This window comes from Enhydra lutris, unplaced genomic scaffold (genome assembly GCF_002288905.1).
Source record: "Enhydra lutris kenyoni isolate GAN:26980312 unplaced genomic scaffold, ASM228890v2 scaffoldscaffold20, whole genome shotgun sequence".
Lineage (NCBI taxonomy): Eukaryota > Metazoa > Chordata > Mammalia > Carnivora > Mustelidae > Enhydra > Enhydra lutris.
The window spans coordinates 567,932-593,417 of NW_019154104.1; positions in this window are offsets into that span (position 1 = coordinate 567,932).

Genomic DNA, 25,486 nt, shown 5'->3' on the forward strand with positions numbered 1-25,486 from the left:
TTATTGAATAGTATAGAATATCTTCTAAGAAGTAGGCTAGAGACACGGAGCTCTGGCCACTTCTGAATGAAATGAATGAGTGAGTGAGTGAATGAACAAGGGCGGGCATGTCTGCAGCACATTTCCAGGGCTAAAATGCTTGGCAGTGCCCCGGGTGTTTCTCGTGGCCATGGCCTGGTTAGGACATTTCTGGCTCTGGGAAGTGAGGTTGGCTAGGAAATCTGTCACCTAGGATGCCAAGGTCTCTGGGAAGTAGGCCTAGTGGAAAACAGTGCATATGTCTCTCATGACCAGGAGCTGCTTGAGAGAATGCCATACTTGTGAGTGAGAAACTCAGAGGCACTCAGGGAGGGCAGACCTAGTGTAGGTGACTGGTGCGAGTCAGGGCCAGGCTCTGGAACGACTCAGTGCCCTCCTTATGTGTCTGTAATGAAGCAGACTTCCTGAGGAGCACATTTGTTCTACCCACCAAGTCCTTGTCTTAGTCCTTGAATAAAGGTAGCAATCAGCTACAGGGCCCTCTGCCCCAAGGGCTGCACCCTTGGGTCTTGTAACTCTATGTCTTCTCCCCCTTCTGCCTTCAACCTCCTGTCGAAGGCACCCCCAGCTCCCAGTTTCAAGATCACGTTCTCAAGGATGTCTTTCTTTCTCCCAGGCTTTATATCATATGTCTTGTGTTGCATGTTCTCACTGCAGCCGCTCCTCTCCTCCAAGTATTTAGCTCAGCTTCTAATTATGTATTTGTTAGAATTACTATTTGATTAATGTCCTATTCCCTCTTCGGATTCTAAGCTTCATGAGAACTGGGACTGTGTGCGGTTTTGTTGACATTAGCCACGGCGACTGCCCGTTGTGCCTGACACACAGGTGCCACGCCGTAAGTACGGGCTGACTCCCTTGGATGAAGGAAGGTGAAGTGGGTCCATCCACCGTGGAGCTTTCTGCCCCTTTCCACAGGGAAGTTGAGTCTGCCCCGACTGACCACCAGGAGGTGATGAGTCCCTCCCTAAGTCACCCTTAACTCCTCTCATACATGGAAGAAAATCGGTTACAATGCTTTGGGCTGGAAGTAACCCAAAAGTCCACCAACAGTGGCTTATACCCTAGGGAGATGCTTTTATCTACTTAACCAGAAGTCTGGAGGTAGGTGATCCCAGAGTTCACTCAGTGGCTCAATGCTGCCATCAAAAGCCAGGCATCCCCCATCTTTCCGCTCTGTCCCCATCAACGAACATCCCATTCTCTCAAAACAGCGTCCCCAGGGGTGCCTGTGTGGCTCAGTGGGTTAAGCCTCTGCCTTTGGCTCAGGTCATGATCCCAGGGTCAGCAGGGAGCCTGCTTCCTCCCTCTCTGCCTGCCTCTCTGCCTACTTGTGATCTCTGTCTGTCAAATAAATAAATAAAATCTTTAAAAACAAAACAAAACAGTGTCCCCAGCAGGAAGGAAAGGGACAAAAAGGGACTGTGAGGGTATTTGTTTGCAAGATTGAATTTAAAAAATTGAAGTGGCCTTCTGTAGCAGCCTCTAGGGTCGTAGTTACAGCATGGTTTTGCAGTTAGTTCTTCGTCTAGGAGTCCCCCTCCCCAGTAACTTCCCCAATCAGCGTTTTGCTAACAGAGGCTATTTGGAGAATGTCCTCCACCAACCCCTAACACAGTTGGGGTAGCCATGGTGCTTGCAGAAGCAGGGAGTCCTGAAGGTGGCTGAGAGTGGGAGGTGGGGAGGAGGCAGGGTGGGGAAGGGTACTGCGTCCATTGCCAGAACCGGAGAACTTGGAGGGAAAGTGGACGTCACAGTGCTCATAGCCCAGGAAACAGGAAGTGGTAAATCTGAGAGAAGGAGGGAGCGAGTTGTGGCAAATATTGGCACAGTTGTTAAGGAGCTGTAAAAAAAAAAAAAAAAGGGAAGGGTGTAGGCACAGGGTTTTTTGCCAACACAGCTTCCTGTAGGTCCCAAGGTTTCCTTCTCAGGGTGTTCTTTCCTTCCAGAGAGGGCGAGTGTGTGACTGTCACTGCCCTCAGAAGCATCCAAGTGCAAACGAATCCTTGGTGGGTATTTCTCATGATTTCTGCAGTTGTTGGAGGAATTAAAGTCTTTTAATTAGCTCCTCTCTCGTCTCACCTATTATGGTCCTATGGAATCGAATACCAATAGCTTGCTGGGGAGAGAAGCTAAAATATTGGGCTAAGAGAGAAGGGAGCGGAACCAAACTCCCTCTTCTCCTTCGTGTCCATTCTCAGCATCAGGCATTCTCTCTTTTTTGGGTCACGACCTGCCTGAGCAGGGCACCTGCTGAGGCTTCCAGGACAGGCAAAGCTGACAGAATTGGGTTGGCTCTTGGGGTGCCATTGGATCAGAAAGGAGGTGCCCTCTGCTGTGATCCCACTTCGTGCCTGGAAGTCAGTCCCCCACTGTCCTGACTCAGCTGTTGCCCATTAGAAAAGGCCCAGCCCCCTCCACGTCATCCTCCCTCTCCTTGCCTTAATTCTTCCCAAGCCCTATTTGGAAAGGAAGGACATTATCCCAACAGGCTCAACTGCTTTGTCTTACCTGGGGAAACAAAGTTTAATACTGAAAATGAAACCATTTTAATGGCTGGCTTATGCTGCCCCAAAGAAACCATCTCTAAGTGGTTTCTCAACACACCAAAAACCAAAACACACTCCACATCAAACATTCAAAATACTCACTATGACTCTCAGATTACCTTCTCCTATGGAAAGACAATCAGAACAACAGTCACTAGGATATTCTCCACATAAGGGAGACTATTGTCGGGTCTGATAGCATCTGGGCGAAGCTATGGAGGAGGGCAGGGGATGGCAGCCTCCCCCTTGGGGTTTCCCATGATCTCAGCAGAGTTAGGAACCAAAGACGGGGGGGCGGGCATGACTGTGCAACCTTCAGAAGTGAGGGACCCTCTGTAACTTGCCCTGTTGGGGGTTTCGTTACCTGCTGCCTCCTTCGCTCTCGGAACAGTTGGTAAGCTTCTCAAATGGCCAAGTGGGACTAGTATCCGTAGCAGCAGAGAAAGGGCCATTTGTGTGCTGGTTTGGGCAAGGGAGTGGCAGTGGCTAGTCGGGTTTTAAGGGGAACTGAAAGTCTAAAGACTCCTGGGCTTGTAGCTGGGGAGCAAATGCAGCTCAGAGCAGCTCTAGGCCTGAGGCAGGTCCAGGCATGTGAAGATGGGAGAGTGTGCACAAGCCCAGTGGAAGGGACTGTCATTTTCCAAGCCACACGTTCTAGTCCTCTGGCTAGAGAAAGGACCTAAGACCCTGGAGGAGTCGGAGCTCACCGGTCCTCCCTTATTTCGGGCTCGGACCCTCTCCTAAAAGGAGAGATCGGATGAGTCAAGGGAAACTGAAGGGTAGGGTGTTGGAGGTGGCTGGGGAGGGGTTGGAGTGCATATGCTTGAGGTGGCTAAAGACTATGGGGGATGTGGGGGACATCCTTAAGCAGAAAAGCTACACCCTCATAATTGTGACAGTGCCTTATAACTGTAAAGCACTATTCAAATGCTTTTGTAAAATCTTCCTGTCTGCCCATGTTAAGAGAACTTCTGCCCAGTGACCACTAAGAGGCAGCCAAGCTCCATCCAGTTGCATTACCCCTGGCAAATAAGGCCACAAGGGGAGGAGGGCAAGAGTGGCAGCCCTCACCTGCTGTGGCCATGCAAATTCTGCAGACCCAGGGACCCAGGGGCTCCAAGGCAAAGCTGAAGCAGGCCACCTTTGTCCAGTGCTTCCCTCCTTACTCTCTGTATCCTCACGTTATACCCAAAGCACCCTGAGAACTTCTTGTCTGCCACCCAGGGCCCTACCCACACACAGCTCGTGGTAGGACTGACCTGCCCCATCCAACTTTTGTTCTTATTCCCTCAGATCATGCTAAAATGCTGGCTCCTTTGAGAAACTCAATTGCACTTCATGGCTGAAGACAATTTATTATTTAGCCCTTCCAAGGATACTCCTCCTTGAGGGGATTTGAACCCTAACAATGATGGTGTAAACTTAGTTTCCTTAAGCCCCTGCATGGAGGAGCTATAGTAACTATAAGTCACTGTATTTTTCTGGCACATTCTACCACTGTTGTGTGCAAGAGACATTTTGAATAATCCCGCTATTTCTGGGGAGTCTCCAGAAGATGTCTTATAGGAGCTGCACCGATGCCCCAGACCTCCACGATCAGCATGGGGATGCTTGCCCCTCCCCAACCTACACACAAAGGTGTCCTGAGTGTACCAAGCCCCAAATGATAGCCTGTTCCCCAATATCATAAAAATATTCACAGTCAGCCCTTATGTGGCACCTATCATATGCCTGGCACTTTCCTAAGTCCTTATCTACATTTATTCCCCACAAGAACCCAATAGGGAAAACTATGAGTCTTACCCCTGTTTCCCAAATGGGGAATCTGAGGCCCAGAGAGGTTAAATACTTTGACCAAGATCATACAGCTAGATGGCAAGTGGAAGAGCCAATGTAATCTGGCCCTGAAGTTAGGTTTTTAACCAGTGAGCACATCGCCTCTTCAGAGAGCTCTGGAAACTGCATATTCAGCCTCTCACAGCCTCCTTTCTCACTGGGACGCAGTCTGGGACAGACTCTTGCCCTGTTAAGTGCTTCCCCTTCCTTCAGACCTCTGAATCTGGTTTTCAGGTAGGCCTAAGGGCCTGACCTTCCTTCCTTCGGTATTAGTTACCTACCAGTCTACTCCACAGACAAACTCCCCACAGCTCCTCCCCACTGCTGCCCTGGGATCTAGGCCAGAGGAGAGAGAGAGAGAGAGAGAGAGAGAGAGAGAGAGACAGCCTTTGGTTTGCAGAAGCCGGCTGAACTTTCGGCCACCTCTCTCATCTTGCCCTATAGGCAGCCGCCTCCATCTGATCATCCTAATGTTGGTTCTCATGGCAAGTGGAATTATTCCTTGAGGGTCAAAGGGATTGTAGAATCCTAGAGCCAAAAGGAATATTAAGGCTCAAGACCCACCCTCTCATTTTATGTAAAAACATGTCTACAGAGGTGAAGTACCTCCCTCAAACTCATAAAGCTCAAGTTGGTGGAAGGTGGGACTAGAAACCAGATTATTCTGTTAATAAGAAAAATAGCATCTGACATCTATTAAGTGCTTACAGCATGCCGTAGCAGACCTATATATGCATTATTTCACTTAACCCAACGTTTCTGTAACCTAGCTCTGTCCTGTACTTTACAAATAAGAAACCAATTCTGAGAGATGAAGTAACTTGCTCAAAAAAATCACATGGTTGGTAAGCTACAGGGCTGGGATTGAACCCAGGCCTCTTTGACTCTAAAGTTGCTGCTCTGAGCTATGACCATCTGTCAGGGAATCACAAGCATCCTCGTGAAACTCTTGCAAGGGGAGAGCAAGCGTGATGTCTTGGTTGGAGCCAAGGCTCAGCTACAGCAGCGCATGGGGGCAGACGCCATTCCTACATGTCCGTCCCCTCCTGTGCACCACAAAACCACATACCTCGGATGACAGGGATCCAACCCAGAGACAGAATGCGAATCCTGTGTACAATTTGGATTCATCTACATGAGAATTGGAGCAAGTTATGGGGAATAAATCAAGGCACAGGGAGAGGAAAGCCACTGTGCATGAGGAAGGAACCTGGCCTGGTGGCCCTGGCTCTGGCAAAAGCCTGTATCGGGTGCATGGCTGGTGGTCAGATGGAAATGTTCTAGTGCTCCGAAGGAGAGGGCTACAGGACAGAGCCTTCCTGTGGAAGGGCTCAGGTGGCTTTGCTATCAGCCCTCCACTCCACAGAAGGAAGAAGAGAGGGCTTTCTCTGTTGACAGAGAGGAGAAACAAGTGGGGTATCTGGTTGACCAGTTAGTGTAGATGGTGTCGAGGGGATAGAGCACTGGAGAAGGCCAGTGGTGACAAGAGTCTTGGCTGTGAGTGGCTGGTCCCAGGGTCAGACATGGCAAGGGGAAGGACACAGATGCGACCTCAAGACCTTGGAGGGCCTGCTCGTCACCTGCTGGGGGAGGTGGGGCAGAGCACTTCACTGAGTGGACCACAAGGCTCAGCTTCCCATTCTGATCCCTTGGGGACTCCAATCTAAGCTGTCATTTTTTGTTCTGCCTCTTGATAGAAGACCTCAAAATGCTCTGGGAAAATGTCTTCCCAAATACATCATTGTCTATACACACAAACCTATGGCTTGCCCTAACCACGTAGCAAGATGGTCCTTATTCCTCTAGATTTCAGAAAGATAAATCAGACACCGTGAAATGCATGGCAGGCCTGAGCACCCAACTCTAGTTTGCAAACTCTAAGTTAATAGGAACAAGGCAAAAATAATTCAGGAGGTATGAGCTGGATAGTGTCCCAGAAGCTCCCACATTAGAAGCCTGGGGGAGACAGACTCCCCGTCACGGGTCATCAGTGCCCACGCTCTAGACGTCCGCTTTGGGTGAGGCGGGATCCAAACACACAGCTTTATTTACTTCTTCTTCTTCCTTACACATGAAATTTTCTTTAACATATTATTTTCAATACTACATGGAACAAAAGGGGATACGGTGAGAAGTAAATTTCCCTCCCACCCTGTTCCTCCCCCTTCACAGGCAACCAGTATTGATTGGCAACATCTGCCCAACGCTTTACTGTTTAAGCAATAATTTCCCAGAAATTATCTCATCAGATCCCAGGAACAGCTTCCTAAAATATGTTAGGCACAAGTTTTTCTTTTCTCCTTCTACAGATTAGGAGTCCAGCTCAAAGAGACTATGACTTGCTCAGAGCCCTGCTCCTAATATATGGCAGAACCAAGATTAAGACCCTGGTGGTCTGAGCCCGCCTTCCGAGCCCTTCGAATTGTACTGCGTCACCTCCCTTGACAAAGGAGTCCTGAGTTTTTAGAACTTGGAATATGTCATAAATAGTTTGCCTTCTACAGAAAGAGACCGTAGTCAGTGAGAAAACGGGAAAAATCTCATCATTTAAGTATTTACATTCCAAAGTGGACTGTTCATTCTCTGCTTTGGGGCAGGTTTACAAAGACACTTCTCTGTGTTTTAGATAATCCTACAATTAAAAGCACCAGGGATGCTTTCCAGCAAGAGCAAGCGTCCTGTGTGGATTGGTTTCCTAGGGCTGCCATGACAAAGTGCCACAGCTGGGTGGCTTAAATCAACAGAAACTTATTCTCTCCGTTCTGGAGGCCAGAAGTCTGAAATCCAGATGCTGGCAGTCTCGGTTCTTTCTGGAGTCTGAGGGAGAATCTGTCCCAGGTCTCTCCTGGCTTCTGATAGTTGTCAGGTGTCCTTGGCATTCCTTGGTCTCTAGATGCATCGCTCAGATTTCCGCCTGTTATCTCATGGCATGGCCTTCTCCCGTGTGTGTGTGTGGGTTTGCCTTGTCTCTGTTCTCCCTTCTATAAAGACACCAGTCATGGGATTTAGGGTCCTCTCTAATCCAGGTTTGACCTCATCTTAACTAACTGTATCCCCAAAGACCATATTTCCAAGTAAGTTCCCATTCTGAGGTCCTGGATGGGCACAAGTTTTGAAAGGATGCTTATTCAACCCAGGGCACTGTATCTTCCTGTTGTTTTCAATAAACAGAGTTGGTACATCTAGAATAGGCTGAGTCCTCCTTAACCAGCCATGTCCTAACACAGGAAGATGGAACCAGAGCGATTCTGCCCATCTTATAGAGAAGGAAAAGAAAGGGGAGAAAGACAAGTGGACGAATCCTCGGAGCACCTTACAGACTACTGCTGGCTGAGGCCAAGAACGAGCGTGGCTGGACTGGGGGTGTTGGAGGGGAGAGTTATCATTTTATCTGCAAGGCTCTTGGGTCAAAATGCTTCTGTTTTGGTGAGCATGAGAATGAGAGTAGGAATAGTGTGGAGAGAAGAAAGGAGAGAACTGGCTTAGTCACAAGAATAATCTTCCCATCCCCCAAAAAGTAATTAGTTGGGACCAAGTCCTAAGGCAGACAAAGAGGAGATAACAGCTGATCAAAGTTTAACACATGGTAGGTGCCTTTTCTGCATTGGAAAACAACAACAACAACAAAAATAGTTTGGGAATTCATTTACCTTGGAATAAATGATTTTTTTTTCAAAGAAAATTTTAAAGTGAGAATAAAGGAAAATATGAATGAATGAAGAGCTATACCTTGATCTTGATTATGAAATCTAAATGAAGTCTACAACAGAATATAAATTAAAGACACAATGAGCTGCATTGCAGTGTTTAACAAAGAAGTAGTAAAACTCATCTGGAGTATGAATGGGCAAAAATACAAAAAAAAAAAAAAAAAAAGTTTCAGGGGAGCTAAAATAACCGGACAGCCATCAGTATAATCTATCAGGTTAAAGACAAGAAAAACTGACCAGGGGAATAGATTGCAAAAAGAGGTCGAAGTTATTTAAGGACTTTATGTAAAAGGAATAAGTATCCATATGATGCCATAAGGAAGTCACTACTTAACAAACATCCTCTACATGGCGAGACACCAGCATGAATCAGAATTAGCTTATATCCAGATTTTTCACCCCGTCCACTCCAATGCATTTTAAATGGGTCCTCAAAAGCCAGAGAAGGAAATGGAAAAGCAAGCGTGTTTCAACTGTGAGGAGGAGAAACCATTTTGACTATTGATGAAAGAGATAGCAGGGACGGGACAGATGGATCCAAATGTGTTTTTAAAAGCCTTTTGTGCCACCGAATGTAATAAAGCAAACACAAAAATGAAAGCCGCAGAAGAGAGAGAAATGTATGTGGCAAATAAAGCTTTCTATCCAAAATAGCTAAGGAATTGATCTAACTATAAAAGGCCAGTATCCTGTTCCCTTTTTGGTAAATAGTGAAAGGAAGCGAGCAGATAGTTTACACATAAAGCTTTCCTAGAAAAATGCACAGCCCCACTATAAATCTTGAACTTGCGATTTGAGCAACTTAGATATTGTTATGAAAATCAATTTAAGTGCCAAAACTTAATGTTCAATTATTCAGATTCCCTGTGAGACTAATTTGGCAAAAACTGCAACACCATTCCTGTCCTTTGATTCCATAATCCTACTCATAAGCAAAAGTCTCAAGAAAATAATGTAAAAGAAAAACAATCCTTTCCACGGAGTCTTCCTTACAGTATTAAATATAAAAACATTAGAAACCAACCTACTTGCACAGTGTCTTTGACATTTTTAAGATTATTTATTTATTTATTTGACAGACAGAGATCACAAGTAGGCAGAGAGGCAGACAGAGAGAGGGGAAGCGGGCTCCCGGTGTGGGGCTCGATCCCAGGACCCTGAGATCATGACCTGAGTTGAAGGCAGAGGCTTTAACCCACTGAGCCACCCAGGCACCCCTGACATCAATACTTTTCAAAGAGGGTTCCTAGGACCCTCTCATCAGAATCCCGGGGATGCTTGTAGGAAGACAGAGTCTTGGGTCCCACCTCAGACCTAGTAAACCATCCCTTCCTAAGGGGGCCTAGGAATATGCATTTTACCCCCAGGCCAGATGACTCCAAGTTGCACTTGTGTGTGCGAGCCGCCACACTCAGAACAAACACAGAGCAAGGGGGCATTTGGAGGACCACACTGAGTCCGAAGCCACAGACCCTGCACATGCAGAGAAACGAAAAGGGAGTAATGACCACAGAGAGAAGACCCCACTCTGTGGGCAGCAAACGTGTCTGAGATTCCCACAAAGCAGTGGCCACGACAGAACCGAGTAATGAAGTCCTTGGGGGCTCACTATGTTGTATTTTGTTCTGTAGCTTGCTTTTAAACTCCGTCGTGGTAATAGGAGTTTTCATTTACTTGTCGGACTCCCTGGAGGGTCACTTGAAGAGTGAGAGGAACACCGGATCTTTCGGGTTCCTGCCTCAAGCCGTCCCTGTCTGGATGTCACCCCCTGCCCTTTTCCTTCCTTGGGCCCCCAGATCCCAGGGGATAACAGGTCTTTTCTGCCTTGGATTTGATCTGAGGCCTGGCACCCCATAAGCATCACCCTGCCCTATCCCTGGTCACGTCTTGTGTTGGGGTTGCTGTGTGGGGTGCACGCGTCAGGACATTGTCGCACCGAATTGAGAGCAGGGGAGAGCTTAGCCGGCGGCATGACGGAGAGTGTTAAGTGTTTCCTTCTCAGGAGGAGGAGAAGAGATGGGTCGGACGGCGGCGGCGTGCTGCTAATGCGATTCTGAACTTCTCTGGCTCCCAGAGGGCCTGCTTGCCTGTGGTCTGATCCCTGAGGTGCAGAAATGCCACTGTGGCTCCACTTTCCACAAAAGTCTCTTTCCTGGAACCTACAGATCCATTCTTGCCCGAAGCCTTGGGGCTCCTTGCCAGGATCTGTGGATGTCACAAGATACTACCTTCCTGTCAGGGCTGGCCAGCCTCCCCCACGAAGGCTGGGCAAATGCCCAGGATGCCAGGCCAGTGGGCATCTGGGCAGGAAGAGAGAGTCCACTCTGTACCAGACTCGCTGGGGGAAAGTGGGGTCGCCAAGCAACAACACGCCCAAGATTTCATTCTCGGGGCTCTGCAGGCCTGGGGGAGGGTCTAAACTCTTCCTTTTAAATTAGCCCATCAGCTCACTGGCCCTGAAATGCCACATTTCACCTCCTCCTGGCTGCCTCACAGCTTCTCCCTCCAGGAGGTACCCAGTCTTTAGCAGTCTTGTATGGTCTGCAGAGGGGGCCCCTTTTCCTTAAGGGAGACCAGGCTGGGGAAAGCGTTCCCTCCGAACACCAGACATGTCACTTCTCCCAGCCTCCATCTGCCACCCCGTAATCTCACTGCCACCTTCTGACCTTGTGTGAGACGTGCCCACAGGGTCAGAAACCAGCACCTGTCGGGAGCAGATTCATCACTTCCTGGGCCTCCTGTGTGGTGACCTACCCTCTGGAGGAAGGGAGCAGAGGACCAGAAGCAGAGGCAGAGAGGGGAGCGGGGGGCAAGGAGAGTCAGTGGGCTGGGAACCTATCGTGACTTGTGGAATAGACCTTTTGCCTATGATGCAAAAGTTTTTCTTGAGTGCCTACTGTGTGCCAAATGCTGTGCTAGGAAGCTACAACCATGAACAGACAGCCATGACCCTGCCCTCACGGATATTACAGTCCACGGACCAAGGCAAAAAACAAGCAAAGTCATGGAATGATAGACTCATATTGTACCGAGCGCTCAAAGGAAACAAACAGGTACTGTGATAGAAAATCAACTAGAAATCTGCTTCAGATAAGATGGTCAGGGAAGACCCCTCTGAGTCCAGGTGACAAGAAGCAGTAAACAGGGACTAGCAGGAGGCTGAGGGACTCGCAGGTACAAAGGCCCTGCCGTGGAAAAGAGCTTGGTGTGTTCTAGAACTACAGGCTCACTGGGCTTGGGGATCAGTGAGCGAAGGCATGACCTCTGACTTGAGATGGTGGGAGGGGTGGGCAGGGACCATACCAGTCAGGCCAAGTTTAGGCATTTTGATTTTTGTCTTGAGTAGAATGGTGAATCGATAAAGGGCTTAAGCAAGGAGGACTACGTGGCTTACATTTTCAAGCAGCATTGTGGCTCTGGGTCTGGGAACAGGCTTTCAGAGCCAGAGGAAGAGCAGTGAGAGGATGAAAGAGACAGAGAGATGGTGGAGGGGAGAGAGAGAGAACGAGAGAGGTGAGAATTTGGAGACATGTTTGGAAGGCTGGACAGAGGACTTGCTGATGGGCTGGGGTGGGGGTTGGGGGCTGGGGAGGAGTCAGAGGAGGGTCAGACTTCCAGCTAAAGCAGCCCGTGCTGGGTGGGGCCATTTACTGATGTGGGGGAAGACTGGTGGGAGCCAGTGGGAAAAAGAGCTTGGAGTGAGAAGAGGACAAGGTTTTCAAACTCCAAAGTTAAGGAAGTTATTATCTCCTATTCCTTCCCAGCTGGGCGAGTAAGGCCTGGTAACCCAATTTTCCAGGCTGAGAAAACCAGGTTGAGCCCAGTGAAGTCAATGGGACAGGGCTGAGAGAGAAAACCAAAGAGTCTGCCATTTGGGGTCTTCTGCTTCTAGTCTAGCACCTTCTTTGCTGGCCCAGCTATGAAACCCCCTCCCAGATATCTCACCAAAGCCACCTTAAGCCATCTTGGCCAAGCACCCAGGACGGGATGCTCTGGCCCCAAGAGATTTTTTTGTCCCATCCTTCATCTCCCCTCGAGTTTTTCTGGGGCCATGCCTTAGGTCTCTGCGCCCGCTGGTGTCCTTATCCACAAAAGGGAGATAATAGTCTTGCCTACCTCAAGAGGTTGTTGTGAAACTTGAGTTAGCTTTGCAAACACTAAACAAGAATGTGTTTAGCACAGCGTCAGGAATGGACTCTTGGTCCTATTTTAGCAGCAGTGGAGGTTTTCCTCAGCAGGTGTGCTTTGGGGGGAAACGTCTCTGCTACACTGACCAGTCACAGACCGGCCCTTCTGGAGGCAGGTGCGGAGCTGCAAGACCCAGCCTGCCAGATCCGAGCCTGGAGATGGACCCAAGGCTTCGTGACCTTTCACAGTCCCCAGACTCCAGGCACGGGAGCAGCCCTCCTCCACAGCCACATTTTCTTCAGTCTTGGGCAATATGGGGAAAACATATAAGTGACACAGTGGATTTTTGTTAAACCTAACTTAATTCTGTTTTTCAATTTTGAGATTTTTGTCTTTTACACTTTTGATGTTAGAATATTCTTTATAAAATGGTAGTGATAGTTGTGGGTGACATGGTTATTTGTGATGATTTTAACTGGTCCATGAAATTCAAAATGTGAAAACCAAACATCACACACATAAACCCACCACACATACACACATTCCACATACAAACATATGCCATACACACCAGACACACCACACAAACGCATACTACATACATATACACCACACATGCACACCACACCATACACATACCACACACACCACACATACACATACACACACCCCAAATACAAACATATAGCACATACACCACAGACATACTACACGGACCTACATACCATACCACACGTGCCACACACATACATACTACACACACATCACACCACACACACACACACACACCACACATGCACCATGCACACTCATACCAAACCACAATCAATACACACATACACACAACACACAACACACATGCAAATATACACCACACAGATACACACCATACCACACCCACACACCACACATATACACCCACATACAAACACGACACCACATGCACACTGTGCACATACACACACACCATACCACACCACACATGCCTTACAACACACACCACATACACATACCACATATACACCACATAAACATATACCACACACACTATACCCATACCACACATCACATATACCACACACAACATACTACATGCATGCAACACACATGCACACCCCACACCACATATACCACGCATACTCACATACAACACACATGATACCACATACACCACACATACACACACCACAGAACATACATACTGCACAATATGCAGACACTGCACATACAACACACACATACATACACCACACAAACACATGCTACATGCAGATATACCACACATACAACACCACATTCATACATATACACTACACACACACCACACATACACATACTCCACAAACATACCACACATACATACACCACACACATACCACACCACACATATACCACATACCCACCCATACCATTCCATACATACACACACTACACATACACACCATACATAAACATATATCACATCAATATATTACACATACCACACACACTTACCACACCATATATACATACACACAGCACACCATGCACCACACATACACACAACACACACACACACATATCCCACACTCCTTATTCTACATAGGCCCCTTAAGATCCATTATTTGACACCCTGTACCCTCACTCAAGCCTTCTCTCAGCATACACCAGCCAGGAGTGTCTTATCCATCCCCCATCCCACCCATCTCACTTGTTCTTCAAGGACAACTTTGAGCTACCTCCCCGGCCAAGGTCAACAGAACACACTGTCCCCAGCAGCCTTTCAGCCCTGATTTACTAGCTGAGTAATTATGAGATGCATCTGCATTTTCTTCATTGCATTGGGGATGATCTGCACATATCCAGAGAACTAAAAATAAACAGGAGGTTTGACTTGTTTGAAGCTGGGTCAATGTTTATTTTCTCAAAGACTGAACTTCCTTGATACGGATGTAAAGTTACATGCAATGGGCCTTAGGTGCATAGACTATGGTCTGTGATTTGAATATATAGGTGGGTAGGATTTGCGCTAAACATCTTAGCTGCAAAATCTCCCTCTGGATAAGGCTAGGGCATGGAGACACACCCAGCAGATCTCCCAGTTTGCCCTGTTGCTGCTCTGATTCTGTCGCATCCCCTGCCTTGACATACTAAGCAAATGGGCGCCCTTCTCTAGGCCTTACTTTTTCCATTGGCAAATGGACAGATGGAAGAGAAGGCAGGAAAGACAGTAGAATATTGATCTTAACTATTGTAGTGTCATTAGTCCCTGACAAAGAGCCTCGGAGCTGGTCTTTCTCTCGAATCCACTTTCCTTCAAGTAGGGGGCCAGTATCCCAGGAATAATAGAGCTATGGGATAAAAATGGAGCATCATCTTCTACTCAAATATTTAGGGGAAAAGTAATATAATAAGGGGTAGAATGCAAAATTTGAGTGAAAATTTTTTAAACAAAAGTTAAATTGAAATATTTCCCTCTGGCTCCAAAGAAGCAGCTCTGTCCCACCAAGTCCTGCTCAGCAAAATTAGCATGGGCCAGACATATTTGGCAAAGGATAGACATGGTTTTTTCAAGATGACAGGGGATAGATAAAAAGTAATGGGGCGCCTGGGTGGCTCAGTGGGTTAAGCCTCTGCCTTCGGCTCAGGTCATGATCCCAAGGTCCTGGGATCGAGCCCTGCATCAGGCTCTCTGCTCGGCAGGGAGCCTGCTTCCCCCTCTCTCTCTGCCTGCCTCTCTGCCTACTTGTGATCTCTGTCTGTCAAATAAATAAATAAAATCTAAAAAAAAAAAAAAAAAGTCTGTCTCCAAGGCCTTCGTCCTCTTCCTTTCCCATTCCTCCCAGCTAGAGATTAAAATGCCTGGGCACCAGCCTCCACGCCCAAGACCCCTTGCAGGAGCCCAAGTAACCACTGTGTGAGCAGAGCCATCTTTCCTATGGGTCCCCTTTACAGAATGATACCTCCAAGGAAAGGACCACATGTAATCTACTCCCTAACGCTCAGGGCTGACTTCTCCAGCAGACTCAGGAGACAAAGTGCCTCAGGTCCCATCATAGTTTACTTCATGTGTCAGCTTGGCTAGCTCACCAAGGGCCCAGATATGTGATTAAACAGTATTCTAGGTGTTTCCGTGAGGGTGCTTCTTTCTTTCTTTCTTTCTTTCTTTAATTTATTTTTATTTTTCTCACCATAGTACATACCCTCCCCAATGTCCATCACCCAGCCACCCCATCTCCCCACCCCTCACCCCCCAGCAACCCTGTTTGTTTCCAGAGCTTAAGAGTCTCTTATGGTTTGTCTCTGTGAGGGTGTTTCTGGATGAGATTAACCTTTGAATCAGTAGAGGTGCCTCGGGGGCTCAGATGGTTAAGCATCTGCCTTCAGCTCAGGGTCCTGGGATGGAGTCCCACATCGGGCTCCCTGCCTGGCAGAGAGAGCCTGTTTCTCCCTCTCCCTCTGCTGTTCTCCATACTTGTGCTCTCTTGCTCTTTCTGTCAATAAAATAACATACAAATAAAATATTAATAAATAAACATTTGAATTGGTAGATGGAGTAGAGCGGATTGCCTTCTCCAGTGTGGGTGGGTCTCGTCCAGTCCTTTGGAGGCCTGAATAGGACAAGAAAGGTGGAATAGGGAGAATTCGCTCTCTCTGCCTGCCTTTGAGCTGGCACGTTGATCTTCTCCTGCCTTTGATCTCAGACTTGGACTGGAGCTTACATCATTAGCTCTCCTGGTTCTCAGACCACTGGGTGAGGACTAGAGTGATACTATGTATATACACACACTATTGGTTCTATTTCTTCAGAGAATCCAACCACCACAGATTTCAACCCTGAAGGTGGTTCTAGGGGGACAGAATTTTAAGAATGAGTTTTCTGAACTGGTTCTGGGTGTCTGGAATTTGCTTTCTAATCTGATTAGACTTAAAAATGCTAATGACTATATTTCTAGTAGAAAGAGCACTAATAGTCCGTGGAGTAATCTGGCAATAGAGATATGCAAAATTGCTCCATTGGATACTCCTAATCAACCTCTTAGATGCAAGGAGCCAAATAACGGTGTTTATGAATACTTTCATACCTTTTCATACATTTGGAAAACTAAGGAATATAATGAGGTTGGCCACTTGCTCCTAGTATCTCCGGATAAAATGGTGCAAGGAAAGGATGAGTTCAGGGGTTGGAATTCCCAGCTCAAATGCTGCCAGATGACCTAAAAGCTTCTGTACATGCCCTGAAGAGAACCTTATCTCCTCAAGGTGCAGGGCTGAGCCTGCTGAAAATCAGGCACAGAATGTTGTCCTGCCCGTAGCTGAATTAACAACACAAGTTTAACTCCTACCCTCACAAGGTGTCTACTGTGAAAGTGAAGGCATTGATTGAGAAAGAACGGGATCCCGTAACTTGTAATGTAATAGGACCTTGATGAACTAGGGACCTTGAGCTCCCACATTCTGAAGAGTCTTCTTTGCCAGAGGAAGCAGCCTCCCCACTTCCAACAGTAGCCTTTCTCTCTCATCTGAGGGGACTAGCCCTGCATGGCCTAAAGAAGCTGTCATGTCCTCCCCTGAGGCATTGCCATGCAAGACAATGCTGATTCTCCTCAGGACCCACTCCCATCACCTCTCTGCTTCTTGACCTACAGCCAGACTCAAGTCCCAGTGGACCCCTAAAGATGAGCTACAAAATGGGACCCATGAGGAGGTGTGCTACACTTCAAAAGAACTATTTGAGTTTTCTAACTTATGCAGACAGAAATCTGGGGAAGGTGTGTGTGAATGAATCCTGGGAGTGTAGGATAATGGTGGAAAGAACGTAAAGTTGGATCAGGCCAAATTCATTGACATGGGTTCACTAAGCAGAAATTCTGCATTTAATGTCTCAGCTCAGGGAGTCATAAAGGACTCTAACAGTTTGTCTGAAATATGGACCAAAAGGTGACCCACAGTAAGTGAATTAGAAATGCCTTGCCAGCAATGTCCACAATAGCCAAACTATAGAAAGAACCTAGATGTCCATCAACAGATGAATGGATAAAGAAGATGTGGTATATATATATACAATGGAATACTATGCAGCCATCAAAAGAAATGAAATCTTGCCATTTGCAATGACATGGATGGAACTAGAGGGTATTATGCTTAGCGAAATAAGTCTATCAGAGAAAGACAATTATGATCTCCCTGATATGAGGAAGTTGAGAGGCAACATAGGGGGTTTGCGGGGAGGAAAAGAGTAAATGAAACAAGATGGGATTGGGAGGGAGACAAACCATAAACGACTCTTAATCTCACAAAACAAACTGAGGGTTGCTGGGGGGGGGGGGGGGGGAGGGAGAGGGTGGTTGAGTTGGTTATGGACATTGGGGAAGGTATGTGCTATGGTGAGTGCTGTGAAGTGTGTAAATCTGGCAATTCATAGACCTGTACCCCTGGGGCTAATAATACATTATATGTTAATTAAAAAATTAAAAAATTATAAAAACTTTAAAAAAAAAAAAAAGAAAGAAATCCCTTGCCAGCCTGAGTTTAATGTAGAAGAAGAAAGTCAAAGGGTTAGGGAGATTGGAATTTTAGAGTGGATTTGTCATTTAGGATTTACTCGCCCACACAGGGAGAGTCCAGAAGACATACCTTCCACCACTGCTGTGATAAATCAATTTGTGAAGGGAGCCCAGGCGTCCTTGAGGAGCTCTGGAATCATTTTTCTCGGTAGGCCAGACCTCATCGTCTTGACTGCAGTCACTGAATAGGGAAAACTAGGTGCAGTGGGAGTAATTGGATCCTGGTATGGTAGGGGTCAAATGTCCGCCTTCAACTGCCAGAAGCCACGAGGGCATGGTTGTGGTAAAGGGCAGCAGAGCCAAATCAGCAGTCAGAGTAGTCTGACTCCCACAGATCCGTGGGGCTGGCCGGGTGATCAAGGTGTTCCTTGAAGTGGAACAGATAAGCAGCATACTAAATTCGCACTCCATCTGTATGAGCAGACACATTCTAGGTCAAATGAGCAAAAGTCTAACCCAAATCATAAAAGCAGAATCACGCCCTCAGTCAGTTCCCAGAGGTGAGCCAGTTTAAAAACTTCTGGGTCTCATGAATGAAGGAGAAGCCAGGTTCCCTTAAGGAAGGAGCGCAACACACTGCCTGAATTTATACCAAGACTCTTTCTCCTCGCCTCGTCTTTCCCAAGGGCCCTATGGCCTTTTACTTGACTTAAACTTTTTTTTACTTTTTAAAAAGATTTAACTTCTTACTTTGACTTCTAACTGTGCATTGGGAAAAAGGAAGTAATTCGACACTTCAGGGACTACTGGGCATTGACTTTAAAGTGACATTAATTCCAAGAGGCTCAAAAGTGCCTGTGGTCTTCCAGGGCAGGGGCTTGTGGAAGTCAGGTGGCAGTGGAATTTCAGCTCAGATTCATTTCCCAGTGGGACCAGTGGGTCCCTGTCTTAGTCCATTCAGGTTGCTGGGGCAAAATACCACAGACTGCATAAACCAAAATGGGCTGCCTACAATTCTGAAAGCTGCAAGTCCAAGACCAGGGTGCCAGCATGCCTGGGTGAGGGCCTTCTTCTGAGCTGCAGACCTCTCACTGGATCCTCACCTGGTGGAAGGAGCTAGGGAGCCCCGGGGAGTCTTTTCCACAAGAGCGCTACTCCTAGTCACTTCCTATGCACGAGGGCTCTACCCTCATGACTTAGCCCCTTCCAAAGCCCCCACCTAGTCATACTTCCACCCTTAAGGGTTAGGATTTCAACTATGAATTTTGAAGAGACGCAGACATTCAGGCCATTGCAGTCCTCAAGCCCATCCTGTGGTTATCTCCCTAGTTCCAAAAATGCATCATTGGAATAGATATACTCAGCAGCTGGTCCAATCCCCACGTTGGTTCTCTGACCTGTGAAGTGAGGATTATTATGGTAGGAAAGGCCAACAGAAGTCACTAGGACTGCCTCCATCTAGAAAAAAAAAAAAAAGGTCAACAAAAGCACTACCACAGACCTGGAAGGATTGCAGACTTTCGTGCCAAATTAACTTACCCCTGATACCTTACATGCAGCTGTTGGTCTGGCAAATGCTTTTTCCTTGACACCTTTTAGTATACATCACCAGGAGCAGCTTCTTTCAGCTGGTGAGGCCAGCAATATATCATCACTCTCTTCCCTCAGAGATAGAGCATTGCTCCAGCCCTATGTCATAATTCAGTTCACAAGGACCTTGGTCATTTTATTCTTCCACAAGATGTCACACTGGTCCATTACGTTAATGACAGCAGCTGACTGACCTCGTGAACGAGAAGTAGCAACTGCTCTAGAGTTATTGGTAAGACATTGCATGTCGGAGGGTGGGGAAATAAATCCCATAAAAATCCAGGGGCCTTTTCCCTCAGTTAAATTTCTTGGTGTCCCACGGTGTGAACATGTCAAGATATCCCTGGTAAGGGGACGGATAGTTTGCATCTGCCTCCTTCTACAACCAAGAAAGAGACACAATGTTTTGGGGGCCTCTAGGTTTAGGAGGCAACACGCTCCTCATGAGGGTGTTACTCCAGCCCATTTACCAAGGGACCCAAAGTGCTTCTGGTTTTCAGTGGGCTCAGAAAGGAGAAGACTGCCACAGGTCTGGGCTGCTGAAAAAGCTCTTCTGCCACTAGAGCCCTACAAGCCAGTGGAGTGAATGGGGCTTGAAGGGTCAGCGGCAGATAGAGATGCTGTTTGGAGTCCTTGGCGTGCTGTTAGAGGTGAATCAGCACTTGGCCCTTAGGACTTTGCAACAAAGCCCAGGGCCATCCTCCCAAGTTAACTGTTCTCCTTTTGAGAAATAGCTCTTTTTCTGCTCCTGGGCCTCAACAGAGACAAAGCACTTAACCACAGGCCACAAAGTTACCAGGCAACGTGAGCTTCCCATCGTGAACCAGATGGTATAGGACCCACCAATCCCTGCTGGTGTGCTCCATCATCAAACAGAAAGAATATGGGCCGGATCCTGCTTGAGCTGACAGACCCTGGCCTGAAGGCAGAAGCAGGTTATAACACAGAGAACTGACCCAGAAGCTCATGGCCTCCAGCCCGGGTTCCCTGACATCTCTCTCCCAGTCCACACACATAGCCTCACGGGGAGTTCCCTGCAATCAGTGGACAGAGGAAGAGAAGACACAGGCCTGGTTTCCAGATGGTTCTGCATGATATGCAGTTACCTGGATGTGGTCGGCCATGGCACTGCAGCCCCTCTCTGGGACAGCCCTGGAGGCAGTGGTGAAGGGAAATCCTCCCAGTGGGCAGAACTTGGGCAGCGCCCCTGGGTTTTCACTTTGTTTGGAAGGAGAAATACCAGACATGTGATTAAATATCGATCCATGGTCTGTGGCCAGTGGTTTGGCTGGATGGTCAGGGATTTGGGACAAGCATGATTGGAAAATTGGTGACAAGGAAATTTGAGGCAGAATTATGTGGATAAACTTCTCTGAATAGAGGGACGGTGGGAAACGTGAAGATATTTGTGTCCCGTGTGAATTCTCACCGAAGGATGACCTCAGTGGAGGAGAATTTTAATATTCAAATGGATAGGATAACATGTCCTGTGGATACCAGCCAGCCTCTTTCTGCAGCCGTCCCACCATCTCCCAACAGGCTCGTGAACAAAGTGGCCATGGTGGCTCTCCAGGGCTCAGCAGCCTGGCTATGGCCACAACTGCTGGCAACAGAGACACACCCCCAGCCCCTGACATGGCAACACCTCCAGGGTGGTCATCCCACTTAGCCGGACGTAGGTTGATGACCTAGAACCCCTTCGGTCATGGAAGAGTCTTTTTAAAAAAAAAGCATTTTGTTCTTACTAGAATAGACATTCTGGACTCAGATTTGCCTTGTCTGTCATGCCACGCTTCTGCTAACACTGCCATTCATTCACTTACAGAATGCCTGACGCACCACCATGGTATCCCACCCAGCGTTGCTTCTGGCCAAGGAACAGCAAAAGAAGGGCATCAATATGTCAGTGCTCATGGAATTCACTAGTCTTACCATGGTCCCCACCACACTGGAGCATGTGGTTTGACAGAACAGTGGAATGATCTTTGAACACTCAGTTATAATGCCAGTTAGGTGGCAATACCTTGCAGGGCCGGGGTGAAGTTTTCCAGAAGGCTCTATCAACTCTGAATTAGGGTTAATATATGGGACTGTTTCCCCCATAGCCAGGATTCATAGGTCCAGGAATCAAGAGATGGAAATGGGAGAGGCACCACTTGTTACCCCTAGTTGCTCACTAGCAAAATTTTTGCTTCCTGTTCCCATGACCTTATGCTCTGCTGGCCTAGAGGTCTTGGTCCCAAAGGGAGGAATGTTTTCACCAGGAGGCATGACAATGATCCCATTGAACTGGAAGTTACGATTACAGCCCAGCCCCTTTGGACCCCTCATGTCCCCGAATCAACAGGCAGAGAAGAGAGTTACTCTGCCGACTAGGGTGATTGGTCTTCACTAACAAGGGAAAATTGGGCTGCGAATGCACAATAGAGGTAAAGAAGAGTATGTCTGGAAGATAGGAGATCTCTAAGGGAGTCCCTTGGTATTACCATGCCTTGTGAGGAAGGTCAGCGACAAACTACAACTACTCAATCCAGGCAGAACTGCTAAAGGCCCAGACCCTACAGGAATGAAGGTTTGGGTCACCCCACCAGATGAAGAGCTGTGACTAACTGAGGCGATTGCTGAAAGTAAAAGGAATACAGAAGGGCTAGTGTAAGGAAATCATTGTAAGTACCAGCTCTGACCACAAGACCAGTTACAGAAATGAGGACATAAGATGTATTATCTTTATATGATAGTTTTTAAGATTTATTAATTTTACATCATAGTAATCAAGTTATAGGATATCAGGAAGAAGAGGAAACATCTTTAAAGGCGTTTACCTCCTCTTCTGGGGAAGGAGTTAGTGCATTTTTGGTTGTTTGCAAGATTGTTGTATCATGTTAGGCAGATTTATAGCCTTTTTATTGTCTTTATTTGGAGAATAAGTTTGGTTTAAGGAGATGTACACGGATGCCAAGTTGATGAGGAGTGGACTCATGATGGTTAATTTTATGGGTCAATATGACTGGGCTGCTGGGTGCCCAGATATTTGGTTAAACATTATCCTGGAAATGTCTGTGAAGATGTTTCTGGATGAGGTGAACTCTTTTTTAAAAAATATTTATTTATTTGACAGAGATCACAAGTAAGCAGAGAGACAGGCAGAGAGAGAGGAGGAAGCAGGCTCCCCACTGAGCAGAGAGCCCGATGCGGGGCTCGATCCCAGGAACCTGGGATCATGACCCGAGCCGAAGGCAGAGGCTTAACCCACTGAGCCATCAGGTGCCCCAGAGGTGAACTTTTGAATCCATAGATCCGCGTAAAGCAGGTTGTCCTCCCCGATGTGGGTAGGGTCACATACAATCTGTTGGAAGTGCTAATTGAACAAAAAGGCAGAGTAAGGGAGAATTTGCTCTCTCTGCCTGATTCTTTGAGCTGGCACATTGATTTTCTCCTGCCTTTGATAGCACACTTGGACTGGAACTTAGACCATAGGCTCTCCTGGGTCTTTGCCTTGCTGACTGCAGATTGTGGGGCCTCTCAGCCTCCAATACCACATGAGCCAATTCCTGATAATAAATCTCTTTATGTGTCTATATACCTCCTATTGGTTCTTTTTCTCTGGAGAACCCAGATGAATGCAGTCCCATGATACTTGTAGGGACCCATGAGAGTGTTTCAATTTTAATTTCTTTTAAAATCAGGAGATGAATATAATAACAATGAATACATACAAAATGAGTCAAGGCCGGATTATGTATTTCTTTATGCCAATGGAATTATAAAATATAATTTTAAGTGTATTTTTATGGAGGAATGAGCCCACGAAAGCCATATGTCCCACGAAAGCCATAATGTGACCCTGCTAACACTCCACGGTGCCCCACCCATGAGGACTGGGAGTCTTTTGGCCTGGGATCCATCGTCTACCCATTGGTTTGGTGGGTTGACCAGGATGGTGTTTCTGTGGCCTTGCCCTCACCTTGAAGAAGAGCTGTTGTCCTTGAGCTCTATTTATTAATAGAACTATGTGTGTTTCTAGGGGTGAGGTGGGTCTACCCCTGTAGAAAGCTGAGTAAACCAGAATGGGGCAGAGGAGAGTACTAGCTTCTCCTCTGAAAAGAAGATAACTATCAAGGAGCACCTTCCCTGCCCCCACCATCAGTTTTCCTCTGTGTCCTGTCCTGGTTCTTATCTAATTAGGCTGACTTCTCTTCCCCAAAAGATCAGGACAAAATATTTAGTAAGCCCACACTATGTGTTAGATACTCCTCAGGGCAGAGATAAACACCTGGATGCTCACAGCCTTTGCAGGCAAACAGCCTCCTAAACAAGCTGTTAGAGCACAGAGCCCAAAGTGCTATGCACAGGTCCATTTTAATTCTACCTGGTTGACCCAGGAAGTCTTCACAGAGGAGGAAGCACTTGAGTGGGGTGCAGAAGGATGAATACCAGTTCGACCACAAATGTAGCCTCAGGGAACAGGGGAAGGTGGGCATGTGTCCTTCTAACTTCCCAGAAGGAAGAATTTGTTTGGTGGTCCCAAATGTGTAGAACCAAGGAAAATCATATGAAGTGAGCGCTGTAAGTTGTGAGCCAAAAAGTACAACAGTTTGTTCTGTGACGGTGTAAAATGATTTCTTCTCGCAAACAAAAACAAAAAAACCTGAAACAAATGTACATTCGGAACACCCTGTCACAGAAGACCTACCACCACCACCAAATATTCTGTGCCCTAAGACCATTTTACTCACTTGCAATCTGATAGGGAAAGAAGGGCCAGAAGAACATTCCAAGCAGATGGTTGGGCGCAGGCAAAGGGAAGAGGGCCAGGTTCTGGGGGTGGCAGGGAGTCCCGTTGTGTCAGAAATGGGATTATAACCATGGCATGGCCCCAATCAAACCTCTTATCCCGAAGAAGGAAATAGGTACTAAGACAAGGAGTATCCTTGTCTTTTGTGGAAGGAGGGTAGCCTCTTAAGTGATTGTGATAAAATGTGTGTCCAGAGTGTGTTTTCAGGGCTCTAGCTATAAACATCTCAGCTGGCTTATGAACTATATAGCATAATATGGTATAATGAAAAAAATATTTGGGGGGACTTTGTCCAGGGTTTCTGGCACAAAGCTCCTAAAACCTTTGCAAGTCACTGGTAGAAATGCCTGTTGCCATTCAGCATGACCCTTCTGAACACACCTGAGTTTATGCCAATGACCTGACTCAGGGCAGAGTCTCCAGCTCACCTCAGGATGGGGGCTGATTGCTGGAAAGACCAAACCATGACTAGAGGGTGGGAATTTTCAGCCCCACCTCCCAAACTTTTAAGAATAGAAGGGGGACTGGAGATTGAGTTATAAAAACTCTGGAATGATGAGATTCTGAGAACTTCCAGGTTGGTAAACACATCAAAGTGTTCAGTGAGTGATGTACCCTGAAAGGGCACAAAAGCTCCACCCCCCACCCCAACCTCATCCTTTGCTCTGTGTATCTCTCCCATTTGGCTGGTCTCAAGTTGTATCATTTATAATGAAATGGTAGTCATAAGTCAAGCATTGTTTTTAATTCAATGAGTCAGTCCAGTAAATTATCGAACTTGTGGGGAGTCATGGAAACCTCTGAATTTATAATTGGTCAGGCAAAAGCAAGGGTCATCTGGGGACTCCACTTGCAGCTGATATTTAAAGTGGGGACAGTTTATAGGACCAAGTCCTTTAGCTTGTGGGATCTGATGCTAACTCCAGGTAGATAGTGTCGGAATTGAATCGAATTGAATTGAGTTGAATTGAATTGAATTGAATTATAGACACGTAGGTGGTGACACAGAACTGGAGAATGGATGTGGAAAAACAGCACATATTTGGTGTTGGGAAAAAAAAACACATGGGAGTCAGAAAAAAGCCATGCATATAGAAATTACAATTCATAAGGAAACATCATCAGCTGGGTTTAAGGAAGACAATTTACAAAGCAGCTCTTGGACTTTACTTTGCTTACAACTAATGCATAGTCCTCTTGGTTTTTAGAGCCAAGCTGATGAGAGATACAGTCCCCAAACCAGAACATCCCAGGAAAAACTCAATCTTCTTTTTAAAATTTTTTTAAAAGATTTTATTTATTTATTTGACAGACAGAGACCGCAAGTAGGCAGAGAGGCAGGCAGAGAGAGAG